General features: G+C 50.1%; 1 pseudogene; it reads right to left on the bottom strand.

The window, feature by feature from the left end:
• Window positions 1-13,172: 13,172 nt before the first annotated feature.
• LOC129084806 (BAG family molecular chaperone regulator 1-like) lies at window positions 13,173-14,768 on the bottom strand (annotated as a pseudogene).
• Window positions 14,769-16,147: the final 1,379 nt, after the last annotated feature.

Below are 16,147 nucleotides of genomic sequence, written 5' to 3' on the forward strand. Positions count from 1 at the left end.
TGACAGCAATGGATGAAAACACATCAAATATGTTGAAATTCAAGCCTTTCTAAAGAGGCGAAAAATAAAATGCTCATTGATCACTTTTGGAGAATGTTAGGGAAGTAATTCATTCTTTGGGAAACCGGTACAAGAAGGCAAAGAATCGAGCATTTGTTCTTCTCCCCTGAAAAGCTTCTCTCCTCTAGAAGCATTCTAGCTAATAAACAAAGGCGTTTTACAAAGAGGACATTGCCAAGTGACCACCTCTAAAGGGTGAATGGATCTGGCACTGGTCAGCAGTGCTCCCGAATGCCATGGAAAGAGCTCGCCAGGCACTGCGCACCCCCGGCGCAAGGTACTCGGCCAGCTTTGATGCTTCTTGCCAAAAATAACTGTACTGTCTTGGATTAAGTTTTTATATCTAAATATCAATTTACAGGAAATTCAAAGGACAGGGGAGCATATTCAGTTTATCTCGGCGATGCTTTCAGCAACATCCAGGCTGCAGGATCACTGACTAGATATTTGACAATAGTCAGAAACTGACAACATTTTTAAAGAAATGGCAATGATATTATGGATGTGTGTTAAAACTCAGCTATGTTTGAGATGCCATCTGGAATATTTATGGATGAAATGATATGGTGTCTAGGGTAGAGGTGGGGGAAACAGGAGAGGGTATGGACGAACTACAACTGACTTGAAAAATAATGGAACTTAGGTAATAGCACATTAAATTATCTCCTCTACTTTTGTATGTGTTTAAAAAATGTGCTTCAAGTGGGATGATAGTGTTGTTTCAGGGAGGGTAGAAAAGCACCGCAGGAACGAGGCATTTTTACAACTCTTGATTTTAGAGAGAGAGGAAGGGAGATGGGGGCGGGGATTTGGGTGGGGAGAGAAAGAGAAACATTGAGGTGAGAGAGCCCTGCCTGGTGATGCTCAGTAGTGGACTGGGCATCATACTGCAAATCCGAAGGTACTGGTTCGATTACTGGTCAGGGTACATGCCTAGGTTGCCAACCAGGTCCCCGGTTGGGGGTGTGCAAGAGGAAACCAATTGACACATTGATGTTTCTCTCTCTCTCTTTCTCCCTCCCTTCCTGTCTCTCTAAAAATAAACAAATAAAATCTTAAAAACAAAACAAAACATCAATATGAGAGAGAAACACTGATCGGTTTCCTCCCATAGGCGCCCTGCTGACCAGGGATTGAACCCGCAACCTGGTATGTGCCCTGACTGGGAATTGAACCCACAACCTTTTGGTATATAGGACAATGTTCCAGCAACTGAGTCACCAGGCCAGACCCGAAGGAGGCATTTTTAGAGGGAAAGATGGAGAGAGTGAGGCACAATCGAGTGCAAGTCCCTGAACACCCCCATCAACATGCCGCCAGGAAGGTCGCCTGGTATGACCCTGGCTCCAGGGAGCCAGACCCTGGCTGCAGACTCTCCGCTGCCTTGTGGGAGCTGAGAGCTCTTCCCAGCCCACTTGGGAGAACTATCTGGTACTTCTAAATGATCTGTTCAGTATTCTCAGCTTCAAGGTCACCTCCTCCGTGAAGTCTCCCAGATCTCCCTGGGCAAAGCAACCACGCTCTTCTCCGGCCTCCCCAGGCTCCTCAATCCGTCATCTTGCCTGGATCGCACTCTGACCTGCGTTTCAGTAGATGGTGTTCAGTCCATTGTCCCCACTGCCAAGGGTCCCCCTGAGGCAGGGTCTGCCCAGGAATCCGGAGCTCTCCACAAGGGAGGCATTCACACCTGCCTATTGGTTAGGAAACCGGCTGCCCCACCTGGTTCCCTGGGCAGGCAAGGAAGGTTGGGCACTGTCTGTAAACTGAAAGCTGAGGACAGAGGGCTGGACAAGAAAGGTCAGCCTTGTCCTTTTTGAGGTCCGACATTGCTTCTGCACCATGACCAGGAGACGCTCAGCCAGGATCTAGACCTCCAGGCCCCCCACTGTGTCCATGGCCGTGAGCTGCTGCCGCCAGATCCCTCTTTCAAAATCCAGTGCATTGAGGACCTAGGACCAAAATGCTCCCAGAGGTCCTTCCCCGCAGGCCATGCTCTGGATCCTGGTGCCCCATGGCCCCCAACTCTGCTCTGGGGGTTTGGAGGTGAGCACCCCCATGAGGGGCAGCTGGTGAGGGCTGTCTCCTCTCCCCCTCTCTGCTCTGATTTTGGGGAGCTGGGCTGCTTGCTGGCGGTGCCACCCTGGGTTGCCTCTGAGGTCCTGTGGCCTCCCCGGGAGCTGACATCGTGGACCCAGTCCAAGCTGTGTAATTGCATTTTTCTGGTTAAACTCCCTCTGCAGCCTTGGTGGATACTGTTGTCATCAGATTTGCTTTTTTGAATCAGAGGGAAATCTGCAGACAGCATGCTCCTACAAGCTGTCTCATAAGGTGGAGACAGAGCAGAACTTCAGGAGCCCATGACCCTGGATTTCTACTCCTTGGGGACAGGTATTGGGGGATGGGGCCAGGAGGTGCTGGGGGCCTTCCTGTCTGCTTGTGCTGCTCAGCTCAGGGCAGAGTGGCTCATGACAGTCCGAGCAAGTGGGGCTGTCGTTCAGAGTGCCAGACACACGGTGTGGCGTCACTTCAGTGGCGGCCTACCAGGGTCCAGCCTGACCATGCACAGGACACCTGTGTGACTTTGGGCAGGGACCCTCGAAAAGGAACAGGTAAAAAATGAAGGAATGAAGCGAGAGTTTAGAGGAATCCCCCTTCATCCCCCCTCATGAACAATGGAGGAAAGAGGAGATCACCTGGAGACTGATTCCAGAACTGTTCTCTCTCAAAATATGTCTCTCTGTAGGTACTCTGTGCAAAATCATTGTTAGTAATTAAGGCTTAGCGTTAAGCATTGTTTTCTTTCTAAGTGCTTAAATTTAGCTCGCAAGTGCTCCTGGGAAGTTGAAGAAAAAAGGTAAGAGCGAAATCTCAGAGGCCAGAAGGCCTGTGCTTAACCTCCTGACAAGCTCCTTCATTGCTCTGAGCCTCAGTTTCCTCATCTGTCGCCTGGGAATGAGCACAGCGCCTAGATCACTGGGTCTTTCTTGAGCAGGAAATAAGTTGTGTGGGGTAACAAGGTGCTTGGTACAAAGATGGTGCTTAACAAATGCTAGCTTTCTCATATTGTCTTAAACATGATTTATTATTAACCATTAACTTTCCTTAAGATGAGTGATGGGGCCTCAAGAGGACTTTGGAGAGGTGGGGGTGGGATGAGTAGGGCACACGGTGAGAGTGGGCGGTGGGCCAGGAAGCAGGGAGAGGGAGGTCTTTGCTGGGTTTCTGCTCAGGGCCTACCCCCCGCCCCCACCTTCCCCTTCCTGGTGGCTGTAAGGGGACCTGCAGGGGTGACACAGTAGATCTGTGCCACAGGGCCCTCCTGGACCCTAGCTATGTGCCCTCTGGTTGCCATGGTGATGGTTCTCTCCTGGTCCCACATTTTTGTGATGTAACTGAGATCACCACGGCCCTACGTATGAAACTTCCATGTCCCACTTGTGACCCCACACCGCACAAATCCTCTTTCCTCCAATGGCAGGCTTTGGGGATTCGCGGCAATTCCTCTGCAGGTTTTGTGATGGACGGGAGGCTGGGAGAGAAGGGCCAAGCAGGCAATGACTGCTCAAGGTCCTCAACTGGCCCTAAAGAGGCACCTCAACCTTAGAATGACAGTAAGAGGGCCTGATCAGAGGCTGAAGTGGAATTTGGTTGTGGAGTCCCAGTTCTCTTGTCCTGACGTCACTCACCTTCAGGAAATGACTTCCAGGCTGGTGGGTTAGGGAAGCCCCACAACTATGAATCCCTTTGTTTCCATTCATTTTAGCGAGTGATTTTAACGGGGCCAGTTATAAACAGTTCACCTTACATGTGCAAGGCACTTGACCACACTTCCCATTTGACAATGACCATTCTGCTCTTGTCCTTCAAGAAAAGTCTGTCTGGTCCAGATGTAATTAGAGGCTGCTGTTAGCTTTCTTGTGCCTGGAACCTCCCCACCCCCAAACCAGATCTAGTTCCTTTGCTTTATGTGCTATCACTTTCTTAAGGTAGCTGATTTCTAAAGAAGTAAATGTGATTGGAGGCAGGCTAGGGCTCGGCGTCAGACAGGTGGGCAACAGAAGCACTGCTTTTTCTCACGCCCCTGGTGTGGTCCCTGGTGGAGGTACCACGGGAGTCCCAGCCCCGGAAATGCTCCTAGGCCAGAATGTTTCCTGTTCCCCAGCAGCCGCACACATGTGGGGGCCAGCCCTGCATGCGCGGCTGGATGCTAGGAGCATCTGGGTACGCTTCTGTGTTCCAGCTGTCCAGTCACTGTCAGATTCTTTACTGGGCCCCGAGAGGGTAGCCTTGTCCAGACCCCGTGGTTCATGCGGAAGAAGTCAACATAAGCCAGGCAGCTCCTAGCAGACTTCACTTTTCTTGGCATGCCACCCCCGCAGCTTCTGAAAGCCGCTTCTGGCCCCAGTGATCTCACAAGCCCCATTTCTACCAGTGAGATGAGCCACAGAACCTTCTCGAATGATAAATTCCAGAACTGTGGACTTGGGTCACTAGGGTGTGTGAATGATGTCTGTTCTGTTTATAAACAGCACGTCCCAGTAAATTCTTTCTTCATGCTCCAGATCTCTCCTGGTCAGGAGAAAGTTCTTCCAAAGCACTAAAAACTTTGGGGCTGTAGTCAGTGACCTTTCCCTCCCTGTTTCTCTTTAGTGAAGTAGTAGAGGGGCTGGTTTCTCTCCTTCACTTGCTCATGGGCCATTAGCAGGAGGAGATGTTCCATTATCTGAGCTCTAATGAGCCCAGTAACTGGTGAAGCCGGGCCTGTGGGGGCGATTTAATTTGAAATTCAATGGCCCAGTTATACTAGTGGGCTTTATTCGGGACCCGAGGGCCCACAGAGCGGGGGCGTCCTATTGCAGTCAGTACCTGCGGTGGCGGTGGGGAGGGAGTGAAGAGGAGAAACCCGGCTCAACGGAAGTCCCACCGGTTGTTTTTGCTTATAACAATGGCCCTTAAAATAATCCGGGGCCCAGATTAAGTTTTGCCTGCTCTGTGGTTTGCAGCTTTAGGGGTTTAAATCATACGCCTCCGGCTTTTATAGTTAATGCAATATGTTCTGGGGAAAATTTGGCTTGCCTGTGGGCAGCTCGATGGCCTACTTCCAGTTGGTGATGGGAAAGCTCCTGTCTGCTAGACTAGATACCAAGTGGCCAGGGGCACAGGTGGCAACCTGAGAGCAAATCTTATACAAAAACAGCAGGCCTGATCGGCATGTCTGTGGCCAAACATGTTGGATATTCACTCATCAGTTCATTTTTATTAATTCCTCCATTCCACCTCCATTCATGATCTACCTAAAGTCTCCCTCTGCTGCAAGCACTTCCTGCACACCCCACGTTGTTGGGGTTCCCTCGCTTTGATTATAGGCTCCGATTGCCCTTCTTTTCCTGCTTCATTTGTGTTGAAATGGAAGAATCGTCTCTTTCCCAAGGCCAGTGTTCACTCTTGCCTCCTCCGGATACCACATTCCTTCCCTGCTGGCTCTTTTCCCGCATCATTCAAACCTTTTCCCTCTCATCAGGTCCCTTGGGGATCCTTAACCTCCCCAGCTGGGACTCCTCCCTTCCGCTCCCACTCCTGGCCAAAGTTGCCAGGATCGCCCCCTCACCCCTTCTTCCTACAGGGGTTCTGCTGTCAGCCCTCCACTCCCTGGAAGCTGCTCCATGACCTCCAGATAGGGAAACCCAACAGCCCTTCCCCCTCTGCCCTTGTTTCATCATCCTACCCCAAAGGTTTTGTAGGTCTTCGTTCCAGAACTTGCCTGAGTCCCGCCTATGAGTGTGTCCACTACTCATCCCCATTGTCTTCATAATCCATCCATCCAACCCTTTTCTCTTAATCTGGCTGGACTTGGTAACTCTAACTTTGGACCAAAGGCACCTTGCAACATTTCCCTCCTCCCTTTCCCCCTGTCTTTCTTTCTCTCTCCTGCCTGCCTCTCTCTTCCTCTCCTCATCCTCTTCTGTCTTGTCTTCTCCTCTCCCCATTCTTTTCCCCTTCCTTCCTTTCTAGTCATTGAGCCTAAAAGGAGGGGAGGTGTTGGGGGCAGAAGGCTCCAGGCTGCAGCAACCAGCTGCCCTCTCTCCCGGGTTCAGCTCCTCTCAGGTCCGGCCACTTAGAGACGTGTCTCCAGGCTCTTCCCTCTGGCCTCCCCTAAGTCACATTCCCACACCTAGATCTGCCTCTTTGAGCAAATAAATGTACTTTTCATTTATATTTTTGTATGTAAGGCTTTTCCCCAACAGATCCTAAAAGAGACATTGGTTCTATGGAGGGTCCTATTGTCCTCACAATACAGAAGAGACGCAGCATGCTTGTATATATATGTCTTATATATAGAATAGAATCGCAGTAGTGCAATTTTAATGATAGAGGGAGAAAATAAAACCCTTTAAAAACACTTTGCTTGATCAGAATTTCTAGACCCTATACTTCAGATTTGCTAATCCTCCTGGGAAAAAAGTACTATAATAATGACTAAAGCATGCTGAGTTTAGTCTCTCTTTATTGAAAATGTTTTCTTCTTCTTTTTTTTTTTTTTTAAGGAGTTTAATTTGAGCGGTAGCATCAGCCAGCCTCATTTTAATTAGAATCTCCCATTTCTGTGGCCAGCGGTACCAGGCTCAGGAGAGCCACAGGGCAGAGTGACGGCTGGGTCAAAGCAGGGGCGGCCTTCTTTCAGGGAGGATTTCAAGTGCTTTCATCTAGTTTACTTTTTCTTTTTTCCTAAATGTACACTTGAAATAAGGCAGGAACAGTTGGGTTCCCAGAGCAGTGCTTGGTGTAAAAGCCTATCATTTTTTTTTTCCATGACAAAACGTCTTTTGAGTCTTTGTGGTGTTGGTTTCCTGCCCTCCCCCCACCCCCTGGCCGGCCTGTTGACCTGTGAGAATCAAAGATTATGGCCCATGTGGAGAAAACAGGGACACAGGCAGGTGTGGCATTGGTAGTTGACAGGTCAACGTGCTTTTGGATTCTATCACCTGTCCCCAGGGACACCCTGTCTGCCATCGTCTTCACATCCTTTCCCTGCCTCTCCCCAGCCCTGTCTCCTCCTGAGGACATTTTCAGATCACATCCAGCACGGATGACTCCATGGTCCCTCCACTTGTGCCAGACGTCAGCTGTCGCTTCTCCGCTGGCCCTGGTATTTGTGGAAATAGCCTGAATTTCTATCCTGCGCCGACTTGGGAGCAGACTGAATGAGAATTCCCGCGCACCACTGCGGCAGCGAGCAAAGTAGGATTTACAGAAGCTCTCACTGGGGAGGCAGGTCCAGGGGTTTACATCACAGCTAAGTACTTAAGGATCCATTTTGGATGTTCTGCTTCTCTAGAATCTTTCCTCTGAGTGTTTTTCTAGCTCCCAGGCACCAGGCAGCACCTGACCTGGGTCCTCTCCTCTTTCACGCACAGCGGAGCAGCTTTGCGCAGTTTCTGTTCCCGAACTGGCACCAAAACCCCACACAGACCACAGTGAAACAAAGATTAATGGGGTTAACTAGACCTACTTTCCATAAAAGACAGTTTACAATCATCTCTGATAATTATGTCACTCACCATTAAGTGACTTATTAAAATATTTATTTCAAAGTGCTTTCTCTGTCTAAGAGAAGTAACCAGATAAAAAGTTTCTTTTTATTACTGAATATTTAATTAGTGGTGGTAAATGCTGTGTCATATTTGACACTCATTAGACTCCCTCCCTTTGTGTTTCCAGGAACATCACGCTGTGTTAATATGTTCAGGGAATTCTTTTCACTACCCTGTCAATGCCAAGCGTGAGTCTAGAAAGCTGGCTGGGGCAAGAATTTGGGGTGTAAAGGAAGAATGGCGTAGAGGCCATATGAAGGGAGCCAGGCGGTTGCTATCCACCCCCTATCTTGCTATAGCAATCTTGTACCTTCGTGTCATGCAATAGTGTATCGCCTTGCCTCAGACCTTTGGGATGACCCCAAATGGATGTCCCCTTGGTCAGCATATGGTACCCTCTCTGCTTCACTAGCTTCCCTTCCCACATAATTTTTCTGCCTTTCTAACTCCTTTCTTTTTCCCCTAGACCCTTTCTCCTCCTTCTCCATGCCCCACCCTCAGCCTCCACCAGAATGTGGGATGTTTCAAGTTTCTCCCACTGTCTTGCGAGCATTTACTGCCTCTGGACACAGTGTGAGCTCGTCACACCATCCATTCTATGCCTGGTGGAAGAGAAGAGGTGGCAACAGTGACTTTCTGCTCTCAGCTGCTGCCATCTTTTCCTTATATTTACATCAAGTTCCTAAAACCGATCAGATATACCTCAAATTGCAAGGCCTGACTTCTGCCACAAGCCCCTATCAGCTCCGCATTTGAGACTCAGAGCCTCTCTGCTAGCGTAACATTGACCTTATGCTACGAAAACTTCTCCATAATGCGCCCCTGCCCCTCCTGACTCTGGGTGACCTTGGGAGCCTTCTTCCATTCGTTTGGCTCTAAAGGGCCCCGTGTCCAGCCCCTCTCTGGCCAAGGGAAAGGGTGAGGTCTGGGGCCTGGCAGCACTGCCACACTGAAGATTAGGAATACTCAGAAGTAGCCTTCTCTGTGACCTGTTGTTTTACGCAGCCTGAGGCTCGGAGAGGCTAAGGGACTTGCTAAAGCCCACTGTCAGCAAGTTGGTGGCAGAATTGGGGTGGAATCACTCCATCTGATTTCACAGCCTGTGCTCTTTCCTTCTCTTCCATATTGCAGACAGGCACACTTCCTAATTTTATTATTGTTATGTCACATTTAGTTCATTTATTTTTTTTGAAACTGACTTGGTTTTAGACTACAAAGATTGTTTTGAACATTATTATATATAAGACCAGTTTTGCCTGTCCTTACCTTCTACTCTCCCCTTTGGCAACCATCAGCATGTTCTCTATGTCTATGAGTCTGTTTCTGTTTGGTTTATTGATATAATTTTTTTTCAGATTCCACATATAAGTGAGATCATATGGTATTTGTCTTTCTCCGTCTGACTTTTTTTATTTAGCATAATACTCACTAGGTCCATTCACGTTGTCACAAGTTGCAAGATTTCATTCTTTTTTATGGTTGAATAATATTCCATTATATATATATATATATATGCCACTTCTTTATCCATTCATCTATTGATGGACATATAGGTTCCTTTCATATCTAGGTTGTTACTAGTAATGCTATAATGAACATAGGGGTACATACAAGGTCTGCCCAGAAAAAGTCCAACCATTGTTCATAAAATGAGAATGGTTTGCATGACATCCATGTAACCTGGCAGCCAAGAAGAGTGGACTAGAATGCACATGTGTGAACAATGACCACTTCACTGTTCTAGTCAGTTGGGGCAGTAGACACCGTTGAGTGAGTATGGATACCATGTGGCCCTCACATTCAAAATGACTGAGTAGAGCAATTAATCCACATCAAATTTTGCATTAAGCTTGAGCATTCCTCTGCAGAAACTATTCACACGATTCAGAAGGCCGCACCTATGGGCAACTGGTGATTGGCAGCTTCACCATGACAATGTACCTGCTCATGCATCATGTCCTGTGCAGTTTTTTAACAAAATATCAAATCATCCAGGTGACTCAAGACCCCAGCAGCCCAGACTTGGTGTCCTGTGACTTCTGGGTTTCCCCAAAACTAAAATCACCTTTGAAAGGGAAGAGATTTCAGACTGTCAATGAGATTCAGGAAAATACGACAGGGCAGCTGATGGCCATTAGGAGAATTGTGTGAGGTTCCAAGGTGCCTACTTTGAAGGGACTGAGATGTCATTGTCCTATGTACAATGTTTCTTGTATCTTCTATCTTCTATAATAAATGTCTCTATTTTTCATATTAAATTGCTGAATACCTTCTGGACAGACTTTTTATATCTTTTTGAATTAATGTTTTTGTTTTCTTCAGATAAACACCCAGAAGTGGAATTGCTAAATCTTATAGAAACTCTATCTTTCATTTTTTGAGAAATCTCCATACTGTCACTCATGGGGGCTGTACCAATTTATAATGCCACCAACAGTGCACAAGTGTTCCCCTTTCTCCACATCCTTGCCAGTGTTTCTTATGTATTAATTGATGATAGCCATTCCGACAAGTATGAGGTGATATCTCATTGAGGTTTTAATTTACAATTCTCTGATTAATAATGTAGAACATCTTCTCATATGTATGTTGGCCATCCATATATCCTCTTTGGAGAACTGTCTATCCAGGCTCTCTGCCCATTTTTAAGTTAGATTGTTTGTTTTTGGTGTTAGGTTGTATGCATGTTTTATATATTTTCGATATTAACCGTTTTTTTTTTTTTTTTGGATGTATCATTTGCAAATATCTTCTCCCATTCAATAGGTTGTCTTTTGGTTTTATTGATGAGTTCTTTTGCTGTGCAAAAACATTTTAGTTTGATGTAGTCCCGTTTGTTTATTTTTTCTTTTAGTTTTTTTATGGAGGCTTCATTACTTAGGCATGATTGATGATTAAACCGTTGGCCATTGGTGATTGAACTCAATCCCCAGCCCCTCCCTCTGGTGGGACAGAAAGTTCCAACCCTCTAGTCACATGGTTGATTACCCTGGCAACCAGCTCCCACCCTTGGGTTACCTAGGGGTTTCCAAAAGTCACCTCATAAACATAACAAAGAGACCTTTACGACTTTCTTCACTTAGAAAATCCCAAGGGCTTTCCTAGCTCTGTGCCCTTAACTGGAAGATTAAACATATATTGTATTTCTTATTATAAATCACAGTGTCTCGTGTTGTGGGCAGCCTCATCTCTAGGGTTCACCTCCCCTGTCCTTGTGGGGCAGAAATCAGATGTTGCCTGGAGACTCTGAGTGCCCACGATCACCAGTCCCGTGGTGGCCACCCTGTGTTGCCCTCTACTTTCAGACCACCCAAGTGCAGCTGAGCAGGAGGGGAGGTCACTGCTGCGGGGCTCAAGCCCCGGGAGCTGCCACTCTTTGTCCCCTAGGCTTCCCAAGCTGCCCCTCTGCTCTGCACTGCCAGGAGCGGAGCCGGCCGTGGAACGAATCGGGAACCAGACCGAGATGAAGATGCCACTGCTGGAGAGGAGGGGAGAGGCGGCGGTGCTTGGCCTTTGGGGCAGCAGCTCAGGCAGCCCGGCGCCCGGGAGCATCGCGGGAGGAGCTGCTCCTGAAGCAGATGGATGGGGAGGTCCAGCGAGGAGCGCCCCCATGTGGTAATTAACAGGCAGAGGTGGCACCGAAGGGTGGCTCCAGAGGTGGCCAGCAGCACGGTTCCCAGAAAGGCTGAGCAGTTGGCATTTCTGGACGAAGGGCCAGTTTTTGAAGGGTGATTTCTGGGCTCCTCTAATTAATAAAAAGCAGAGATTTCGGGTTGACAGAGAGAGCTCCCACTTGTTGGATGCACATTCCTGTGCTCTCTTGCTCCTTTGCTTTTCAAGTCTTTAGGTCTTTTAAATAGACTAAAAAATATAAGAAGAATAATAAACTTTAGGTAGTTTACAATTTTCTAATTAATGGGAACACATAGGGCTGACTGCTGGGGCTCCCAAGAGGCCTCTAGCCTGCCTCCCTTGCTGTTGGAGAGGGCTGAGCCCAGACCCTTCCCCCACGCCCCCCACGCCCCGCCCCTTCCGTTTCCTGCTGCACTCCTCCCGAGGCGAGGCGCGGGCTGGGTGGTGTCCCGGGGCTGGGCGGTGTCACTGCTCTCAGAAATGCAGATTCCCCTGTTTTCCAAAGAGTAGAATCTTAATGCCCCCCAGTGGCACCTGGAGTCCTCTGGGGTTGCCGTTCTTCTAGGCCCCAGTAATCCCAGCTTCTTAGGAAACATTCCCCCGGGGGAGTGATCTTCTTGTTCTCCAACCCGTGGAGGCGGAATGGAGGCCTTGGTGCCAGGTCTGTCCTTGCACTGGAGTCGCAGGCCTGACCCAGTCAGCAGTGGCTACTTGCTCGCTCAGGTGCACCTGGCTCTCCTGCCACGGGCCCCAGAGTGACAGAGTGTCAGAGCTTGGTCTAATCTGGTCACTCTATAAATGAGGTAGCGAGGTCCAGAGAGGGCGCGGGCCACACAGTCAGTTACTAGCTGAGCAAGAACTGCACACAGGAGGGATTAGGGGCCACGCCCCACTCTCCCTTGCTTGATTAACTTTGCCCTGACTTCTTTCTGCTGTCTTCTGGAAGGGGAAATGAAACCAGCATGAATTAATCTTACTTTGTTCTCATGCTGAAGAGAAACCAGTGGGGAATGGGAGAGAAGTTTTTATTCTCCATTTCCCCAGGTGGCCTTTGCCCCATTCACGTTCTCTCTGATTCCAGAGGTGGGCCCATCACGACCTGTCCCAAGGCCCAGCTGGGCTGGCCTCCCGCGGTGGCTCGGATGGCTGCTTCTGTGCTCATAGGTGATTATCTCCCCATAAATGTGATGGATGGTCCCTTATCAAACTGTAAATCCAAAGCTAAGCAGTTTGTGCTTGTTTGCAAATCAACTCTTCCTTGTCAGGTGGCCCCATGGAGAGATCGCGTGGGGTCTGAGCTAATGTGAATAGTGATGCAGCCACTGTTCCCAGGATTCATGACTTTAATTACGTTTCTTCCAGGGGCTGAGTGTACTGCGGAGGCTGGAGGACCAGTGGGTTCTTTCTTCCTTCTCATGCGCTCACCCGCCTCCCCCCCCCCCCGGCCCCCGGAGTTCTAACAAGGAGGTGACTTTCCAATTGCATTATAAGCAGCACATTGAGTGAGCAGGGCCTGCGGGAGAGTCCACAGACCTGGGTTCCTGGAGCGTTTGCGGAAAGCCCGAGGGTCACGAGGGAGGCCCTGGGGCTGGGGTCTGTCTTTCAGTCCCAGTCCTGCATCCGGCTTGCTGTGTGACCTCGGGCCAGTCTTCTGAATTCTCTGAGTCTCCGCTTCCTCCTTTTTTTTTTCTTCTTAAGATTATGAAGACAATAGTTGTTCATGGAGAACAGGTGTGGAAGAAGGAAAACTGGCAGCTGAGAACTGGCCAGCTGTCCCCAGCAGCCCTGGAGAAATTAGGTAACTTCTGTTCCAGAGAGGGCAGAGCTGGTGGTCCTGCTTTTTAGGGCAGCACAGCCTCCCCGCCCCCTCCCCTCAGTCGGCCTGGCCTAAGTATGTGCACGGCACCAGTCCGTCTCCTGGCATGCCTTCTGCTCCAGCGTCGTCCTGCTCGGCTAGGAACGCCGAACCTTTGCGCCAAACCCTTCCTTTTCAGTCTGCTGTCTTTGAAATGTTCTGGCAGAATTAGTGTGTCAGTCTCCTCCAAGATCTTCATAAACTGCTCGGTTGTGGCTGTTTCTCTCCTATCGGGTTTGCAGAGAGCTGCAGCTTACAAATCCTTGGCCAGAAAACCCTGCGGGATTCAGGTAAGCTCTTTATTCAGCTCTTCCAGTTGGTCAGCTATCTTCTCCACAGACTTCTCCAAATCTGTCAACTTCTTTAGTTCAACTTCTTCCTCTGGACTGTTCCTTTTCCCACTTACCACAGCCCCACAACCATTTTGCATTCCAAGTGCAGACAATGGCTTCTCCATTTCCTACAGACGTTTTCCCCTTCCATGTGAGTTTCCGAAAAGGTAGCAGGACCCTGTGGCTTTTTCAGCAACCTGGGCCAGGTCCTCGACAGTTGGTTCGCTACAGGTCTGTTGCGGGGTAACATGAAGGTCGCACTTCTCACTACCGTGGGTGACAGTCACGCTGAGTCCAGCTGCTGCAGGTTCCTGATTCTGGGCCATCTCTTTGCTCTTGGTCATGTCTTCCTCTGGGGTGAGCAAGGCCGCAGTTTCTTCTTTCTGGGGCCCCTGGGGGATCCTACATGCCTGCTGGGTGCACCCCTGACAGATGACGGATGAGAAGGAGGGTGACCGTGCTCCGCCCGACCAGGAGCCCGGCCACTCCGGGTCCCCTCTCGCCACTGCGCTCTGCCAGATCCGTGCTTGTTGCTGCCCAGGGGCGGGGGCTGCGCCTCAGCTTTCTTCTTTGTACGTCGTCTGTGAACCCACTCCTGTCTGCTCAGGAGCTGACAGAGAGACTGGGGAGCATTTCTTCATCACAGAGCATAATGGGCCAGACTCTTTCAAGACCACAATACCCTTACAATTCCCCGCCTAGCAAACGAGAAACCCCGAGGCTGAGAGAGGTTCAGTGATCCGCCCAAGATCACACAGCTGGTGAGTGCAGGGTCAGCCCTGAAACCAGGTCTGAGGCCACGGCCAAGGATCTTAGTCACTGGACTCTGTTGCCTCCTAGAACTTAAACTGTCAGCTCTTCAGTTTTCCAGATCAGTGCAATGGAGCAGTGACGTCAGTTTCCTCCTGCCTCACGTGGGTGGTCTGAGTCCAATGGGACTTTAGAACACTTCGGAGGGAAATTCCAAGTATCCTTAGTGCTACCAGCCCCTGTGGTGGTATTTCTGTACCCCTGGTTGCCTGGCTAGGATGGAGCAGGCCAGAGGCCAAGGTCAGTGGCCTGGGTGGCCTGCCTGGGTCCCTGGGTCATCCCTACACAGCCTATGCTAACGGAGACAAATTACTCCAAGTCTCCAGTGTTGCATTCCTCGTTAATGACATCAGGAGCTTCCAGACCCTGCCGATGCTCAGGCTCACCCACCCCGAGCAATCCACGCTGCCGTGAGGCTGGCTTTGTGTTTCCGCAGCCCTGCAGGCTAGTCCGATGCGCACAGTGGCTGGGAACCACCGGCCCCATAAGCCCCAGGGTCCTATTCACCTCCAAATTTCTATGTTTTTATAATTTGTTGAGTACCTATTATCATTCCGGAGCCAAATTAGTTTGATTTATGATCCACCCTTGAGTGGAATAAAAGCTAACAGAGCAGGAGAACGGGCGTAGAGTAAGCGGGTAACGAGGATGACCCTGGGCCCAGCCGTCCCTGGTTCCTTGCTCCTAGTGAAGCGGGTCAGCAGGACAGCGTGAGAGATGAGGTGCGGCCTTGCGGCAGCCAGGCCCCCCGGGGATCCGCGCCAGGGCTTGCTGTCGTCCCCTGAACGCAATGGTAAGCCAGTGAACGCGGGGCAAGAAGTCGTAGTATCTGCTTTTTCTTCTTCTTTTTTTTCTTAAAAGAAGACTCTCGAGGGGTGTGTGGAGAATACATGGCCATGGCAGCGGATGCTGAGGCAGGAGTGCAGGCGAGGGCTGGGCAGAGAGTGGCCTCGCTGGACAGGAAGAGAAGTGGGAACCAAGCGAGAGATTTTCAGAGGTGACTGAAAATCACCACGCAGACAGGCAGGGGTCTGCGTGGAATCGCGGTGCTGCATGGTGGGGTGGGTGAGGTTCACACACAGACCTGGCACTCCTAGACAAACGGGGCCTCCTGCCCCGCACACGGTGGGCACCCCCCTCCAGCACGGACGCAGGCCTCACCTGCGCTCCTGCCCCTTACTTTCTGCCCCCACCGCTCTGAGCTTGGGGTCTGCAGATTCCATCAGCCAGGCTTCCTCAAGGACTGTTCTCTCCGTGTGCAGATATGTACTGCAGATGTCTCTGGTTGGCCAGATAAGCACTGTGACTCTCTAACTCCACATAATGTGTAATTATAGCAACACAAGCATCAAATTACCAAGGACAAGTAGATGCAAAGTAATTATATGATTCTTTGTTACTTACGGGAATTTGGGTGCCCCCCCCCCCCCGCCCACACTTTAAAAGCACCAGTGTGGTGGGTGGGAGGGGAAGGTAGGTGGCAGATGGGCCAGTTGAGCAATGTCAGGGTTGCAAGTCGCAGAAAGTGGCCTGGGTTGAGATGAAGGAGTCCGAGCATTTCCCTCCACACACCCCTTCTGTCAGCCGCCTCCTCCAAGCCCCCTTAGCAAGGATATCGCTCCACCCTCCTGGAGGAGAGGAGAAGAGCTCAGCGGCGCTGGTGGAGCCCCCGTGAGGAGGGTCAGGGAGACGGGTTAGGAGTCTGGGAGCAGAAGGATGTGGGGTGGTTCTCCCGGGGTGCTCTGGGATCTCCGTGAAGTGGTGCAGTGCAATGGTGCCCACTCCGTGTCCTCAACAAGCACCCCAGCCCCTCTGTACCCTCATCACATGCTTCCCCGGGACCCTTCCGTCTCCACTAAAGCCTC

Source organism: Pteronotus mesoamericanus, unplaced genomic scaffold, assembly GCF_021234165.1.
Source record: "Pteronotus mesoamericanus isolate MK-2021 breed Mesoamerican mustached bat unplaced genomic scaffold, CSHL_Meso_final contig_130, whole genome shotgun sequence".
In the NCBI taxonomy this organism is placed as follows: Eukaryota; Metazoa; Chordata; class Mammalia; order Chiroptera; family Mormoopidae; genus Pteronotus; species Pteronotus mesoamericanus.